At 51.9% G+C, this 6,000-nt stretch overlaps 1 protein-coding gene across 1 annotated transcript in view; it reads right to left on the minus strand.

Moving 5' to 3' along the window:
* Nucleotides 1-5,332, minus strand: part of LOC116942144 (uncharacterized) — a 28,204-nt gene extending 22,872 nt beyond the window's left edge. Inside the window, exon 1 of the mRNA XM_076066891.1 lies at nucleotides 3,900-5,332. The gene's annotated coding sequence lies outside the window, so the exon portion shown is untranslated. The remainder of the gene's footprint in view (nucleotides 1-3,899) is intronic.
* Between the last annotated feature and the right edge of the window lie 668 nt (nucleotides 5,333-6,000).

Below are 6,000 nucleotides of genomic sequence, written 5' to 3' on the forward strand. Positions count from 1 at the left end.
TGTATGTGTCTGTTGTGTGTATGTCTCTATGTGTGTGTCTGTTGTGTTCATGTCTCTGTGTCTGCTGTGTGTATGTGTATGTTGTGTATGTGTGTATGTTGTGTGTATGTCTCTATGTATGTGTGTCTCTTGTGTTTGTCTCTATGTGTGTGTCTGTTGTGTTTATGTCTCTATGTGTGTGTCTTGTGTGTATGTCTCTATGTGTGTGTCTGTTGTGTGTATGTCTCTATGTGTGTGTCTGTTGTGTGTATGTCTCTATGTGTGTCTTGTGTGTATGTCTCTGTGTGTGTGTCTGTTGTGTGCATGTCTGTGTGTGTGTGTGTCTGTTGTGTGTATGTCTCTATGTGTGTGTCTGTTGTGTATATGTCTCTATGTGTGTCTGTTGTGCGTATGTCTCTGTGTGTGTCTGTTTTGTTTCTATGTGTGTGTTGTCTTTATGTCTCTGTGTCTGTTGTGTTTATGTCTCTATGTGTGTCTGTTGTGTTTATGTCTCTATGTGTGTGTCTGTTCTGTTTGTCTCTATGTGTGTGTCTGTTGTGTGTATGTCTCTGTGTGTGTTGTCTTTGTCTCTACGTGTGTCTCTTGTGTTTATGTCTCAATGTGTGTGTCTGTTGTGTGTATGTCTCTATGTGTGTGTCTGTTGTGTTTATGTCTCTATGTGTGTCTGTTGTGTTTGTCTCTGTGTGTCTGTTTTGTGTGTATCTATGTGTGTGTTGTCTTTATGTCGCTGTGTGTCTTGTGTGTATGTCTCTATGTGTGTGTCTCTATGTGTGTGTTCTTGTGTTGATGTCTCTACGTGTGTGTCTCTGTCTCTGTGTATGTCCCTGTGTGTGTGTCTGTTGTGTTTGTCTCTGTGTGTGTGTGTCTTGTGTGTATGTCTCTACGTGTGTGTCTCTATGTGTATGTTCTTGTGTTGATGTCTCTACGTGTGTCTCTATGTGTGTGTTCTTGTGTTGATGTCTCTACGTGTGTGTCTCTATGTGTGTGTTCTTGTGTTGATGTCTCTACGTGTGTGTCTCTATGTGTGTGTTCTTGTGTTGATGTATCTACGTGTGTGTCTCTGTGTATGAGCCTCCCCGAGGTCGACTTAGCCTTAACTGACCACCCGGTGCAGTGTGCAAACATCACTATTGGAGAGACAAAGGCGGCCGGGCGTCGATGTTGGCCTCCCACCCCCCTCGTGTGCCGTGCCAGCCTTCACAGGCGCTACTCGCTAATAACGCCCTAACAGTCTGTTAAGGCTATACGGGGGATCTTTGTCTTTGTGTATATGTGGGTGTCTGTGTATATGAATGAATGATTGCTTGGATATGTGTCTGTGTGTGCGCATATATGTGTACCTGTCTGTGTGTTTACCGGCTCAATAGGCACTCCCAAACAGTCCTCATCGTGTGTGTATTTACGTCGTGTGTATTTACTGTGTGTATTTACATCGCGTGGGGAGCGGTAGTGTCGTGGTTCGCGCCCTGGGGTACGAACCCGGCGACCCGTGATCGATTCCCGCTCAGGGCCAATACTCGTGACGATTATCTGAGCCTGTCATGGTCCTCCCCTAGGTCGACTCGGCCTCAAATGAGTATCTGATGCGGTGTGTAAAAGCATCGACAATGGGGAGGCAAAGGCGGTCGGGCGTGGCGCTGGCCACCCACCCCCTCCTGTACCGTGGCGGACTTCAAAGGTGCTCGCTAACAGCACTTGCCCCTACAGTCTGTTAAGGCTATACGGAGATCTTTGTCTTGTGTGCGGAGCGGTGGTGTAGCGGTTAGCGCTACGCTGCGCTACAAACCCGACGACCCGAGTTCGACTCTCGCTCACGGCCAACACCGGTGACGATTATCTCTGAACCGGTCCTGGGCCTCCCCCTAGGTCGACTCAGCCTCAAATGAACACCTGGTGTGATGAGTAAAAATCGCCAGTCGGAAGACAAAGGCGGCCGGGCGTGGTTCTGACCACACCACCCCCTCGAATGCCGTTTACCGGCAATTAATAGGTGCTCACTTACAGCACTTGCCCCAACAGTCTGCGTGGACTACACGGGGGATCTTTGTCTTTGTATCTTTGGTCGATGTACGTGAGTTTGCATGGGGAGCGGTGGCGCAGTGGTTCGCGAACCCGAAGTTCGATTCCCGGCCACGGCTAACGTCAGTGGCAAGTGATATCTAAACCGTGCAAACATCGCCACTGGGGAGACAAAGGTGGTCCTTTCGTAGCACCGTAGCGACAACTCGTGCCCACCTCCTGCATTACGACGCGGCTACCTATCTAAATAGGCGCTCGCTAACAGCTCGCGAGCGTCCACGAGCAGAACTGGCGAGCGTTCTAGAATCGGGGTTGGTGGGTTGACGGTACAGCAAGTAGGTTGCGCGCCCGCCTGTAACCTGCCCCGCGCAGCGGCTTATTCGGGAGCTGTCCGGGCTTGTCTCTGGCTACGTACGGTGCGAAAGAAGTTCAACATACATACTACGATACACTACACTATACACTAGACGATACATTACACTATACACTACACGATACATACTACTTACTATACACTGCACCAGTGGTTCTTAACCTGGGGTACGAGGCATGGCCAGATTGTTTGAAAGGGTAAATCATCGGAAGGCAATTGATGCACTTTGTTTCACCAAACCCGATGTAGTTATTACCATTATACATTTTATGTTTACGATTGAGAACCAAAGCGGTACAAGGCTGCAGTAAACGTTAAGAACCACTGCACTACACTACATACTACACGATACACTACATTGTACGCTACACTATACACTGCACTACACTACATACTACACGATACACTACATTGTACGCTACACTATACACTGCACTACATTCGAATGCAGACTGGCTCTTTTTTTTTTAAGCGTAAATTTGACCAAACATTCCAATGTGGTCCGGACCCTCCTGAAAAAAAGTCAACCCTTGGTCGATCCACTGCTGGATGACGGCAGGCTTCCTGCCTCCACTCCGTGTCGGATATGGGGGGCCGGGAGTGGGGGGAGGGGGTTGTTTGACCACACTTGGCCGAGGGCTGGTTCGGAAATCAGTCGCCACTGACGTGAGCCGTGGCTGGGAATGGAACTCGTTTCGCCCAGGTCATAGCGTGAGCATCGCGCTAACCACTGCACCACCGCTCCCCCCCCCCCCCTCCTCACCCAGTAATGATCATGGTCAGAGGTCACCCGCAGATGACCCCGAGACGGGGTGCAACAGGTGGACCACGCCGCAGGCGATACAGGTGAACTCGCAAGTGGAATCACACGGCACGGATGATGATGTCGCTGCTGATGATGATCACTGTAATCCATGCATTCATGCAATTAACGCAACGTCACCAACACCCGGAGTCTCACCAAGACTTGGGCAACTTGTCAGTGTGGCCGCTCCCCACTCTCTCCTCCACTCTCCCTCGCTCCTCACACACTCTCTCCACACTCCCTCTCCCCACACACTCTCTCCTCCACTCTCCCTCGCTCCTCACACACTCTCTCCACACTCCCTCTCCCCACACACTCTCTCCCCACACACTCTCTCCTCCACTCTCCCTCGCTCCCCACACTCTCTCCTCCACTCTCCCTCGCTCCTCACACACTCTCTCCACACTCCCTCTCCCCACACACTCTCTCCACACTCCCTCTCCCCACACACTCTCTCCACACTCCCTCTCCCCACACTCTCTCCTCCACTCTCCCTCGCTCCCCACACTCTCTCCTCCACTCTCCCTCGCTCCTCACACACTCTCTCCACACTCCCTCTCCCCACACACTCTCTCCCCACACACTCTCTCCTCCACTCTATCTCGCTCCCCACACACTCTCTCTATCCACACTCTCTCCTCCACTCTCTCTCCACACACATTCTCCACTCTATCTCCACACTCTCTCGCTCTCCACACTCACCTCGAGAAGGGTGAACTCTCCACGCGGGACTCTCTCTCCGCTCTCCCTGTGTCGCTCTCCTCCTCTGTCTCTCTGCTCTGATGAGTAGATCTCTTATTTCACTCTCTCCTACTCTCCCCTGCTCCTCCTCCTCCTTAAAGCTCCCTCTGCTCTCTCATTTCTCTCTGGCGCTCTCCTCCCCTCCGTCTCTCCACTGCCTCTCACCTCTTCGCGAGTGCTCTCTTCCCTCTTTCTGTCACCCACCTCTTTGTCTCTTCTCTCTCACCTTCTACTTAAATCCACACTCCCTCTCTCCGCTCTCTCTTTTCCTCTCCCCCTCTGTCCTCACACTCTCTCTCTCTCTCTGTGCTGTCTCTCGTTTCCCTCGCCCCTCTTTTCGCTCTCTCCCCTCTTCTCCTATTTCTCCGCTCCCCTCTCTCCCTATCCGCCCTCTCTTGTTTGTTTTTTTTCAATGCTTTGCTTTATGTGCCCCCCCTGTTTAAATGAAAGATTATCTCTCTCCTATCTCCGTCACACTCTCCCTCTCTCACCCACTTCTTTCCTCTCACCCTCTCTCTTATTCCACACACACTCTCTCTCTTTACTCCTCTCGTATTATCACACTCTCTCTCTCGCTTCTGCTTTCACCACTCTTGCATCTCCCCTCTATCCGTCTCCCCTCTCCACTTCTCTCCACTCCCCTCTCTCCCACTCTCCTTGTCTCCCTCTTCACGGTCTCTTCTGCCTGTCTCTCTACAAACACGCTGTTTTATTCCACGCTCTCTCTATCCCTCCTCTCGTGCTCCGCCTGTGTCTCGCTGCTCTCTCTCTCCCTCTCTCTCTACTCTCTTCCCCTCCTTTCTCCTCTGTCTCTCTCAGTTTCTCTCCTCTCCCACTCTCTCTCTCCACCCACTCTCCCACTCTCTCTCTCCACCCACTCTCCCCTCTCTCTCTCCGCCCCCTGCCTGGCCTCTCTCTCCCACCCTCCCCTTCTCACCCTCTCCCCTCCTCCTCCTCCCCCCCGCCGCGCTCTCGCCTCCACTCCTGCGCTCTCCCCTGCGCTCTCCGTGCTCTCTCTGGCCCAAACCCGTTCCTGCTCTCTCACTCTCTTTTTTTACGATCAGAGGAAGCAAGAAGATGCTCGGTGCAGTCGGCACTTTGCTTCGTTCATCATTTCCGTTCATGTAACCCCCACGTTTTTAAATGAAAGATTTCACAATAGATGTCACGCTCTCATCTCCTTACCCCTTCCCTCTCTCTCTCTCTACCCCCCTCTCTCCCTCTCTTTCACAACATCTCCCCCTCTCCTCTCTCCGTCTCCTCTCTCCATCTCTCTTTACTCAACCTCGCTCTCTCTCTTTTTATTCCACACTCTTCCTCTCTCTCCCCCTCTCTCTTTTCTCTTAATCACGTGGCTCTGCCCCTCTCTCCTCCCTCCCTCTCTCCTCCTTGCTTCTCCCCATATGTATTTCCCCCCTTGATTCCCCCTCTCGCTCTCCCCTCTCCTTGTCTCTCTCCTCTCTCATCCTCTCCCTTTTATTCACCCATTCCTCTCCCTTCTCTCCCACCCTCTCCGCCCCCACTGTGGTTCCTGTCACTCTCCCTCCCTCTCTACCACCCCTCAACCCCGCCCCTCTCTCTGCCCTCTCCCACCCTCTCTCCTCCCTTGCTCTCTTTTTATTTTATTTATTTTTTTACGATCAGAGGAAACAAGAAGATGCTCGGTGTAGTCAGCACTTTGCTTCGTTCATCATTTAGTTTTGTTTTTTAATGCTTTGCTTTATGTAACCCCTCCCCCCCATCCCATTTTTAAATGAAAGATTTAACAAAATATTTCTCGCTCTGCTCTCCTTACCCCTTCCCTCTTTCTCTACCCCCCTCTCTGCACCCCCCCCCCCTCTCTCTCTGTACCCCCTGTCTCTGTACCCCCTCTCTTGCTACTCCATGTCGCTCTTTCTCTCGCTCACTCGCTCGCTCTCTCTCGCTCACTCTCTCGCTCACTCTCTCGCTCTCACTCTCTCGCCCTCTCTCTCTCTCGCTCACTCTCTCGCTCACTCTCTCGCTTTTTTTCTCCCACCCTCTCTCCTCCATTGCTCTCCGCCCCCTCTTCTCCTCTCTCCCT

The sequence above is a fragment of the Petromyzon marinus genome, chromosome 13 (genome assembly GCF_048934315.1).
Source record: "Petromyzon marinus isolate PM22_M1 ecotype Great Lakes invasive population chromosome 13, UKy_Petmar_22M1.pri1.0, whole genome shotgun sequence".
In the NCBI taxonomy this organism is placed as follows: domain Eukaryota; kingdom Metazoa; phylum Chordata; class Hyperoartia; order Petromyzontiformes; family Petromyzontidae; genus Petromyzon; species Petromyzon marinus.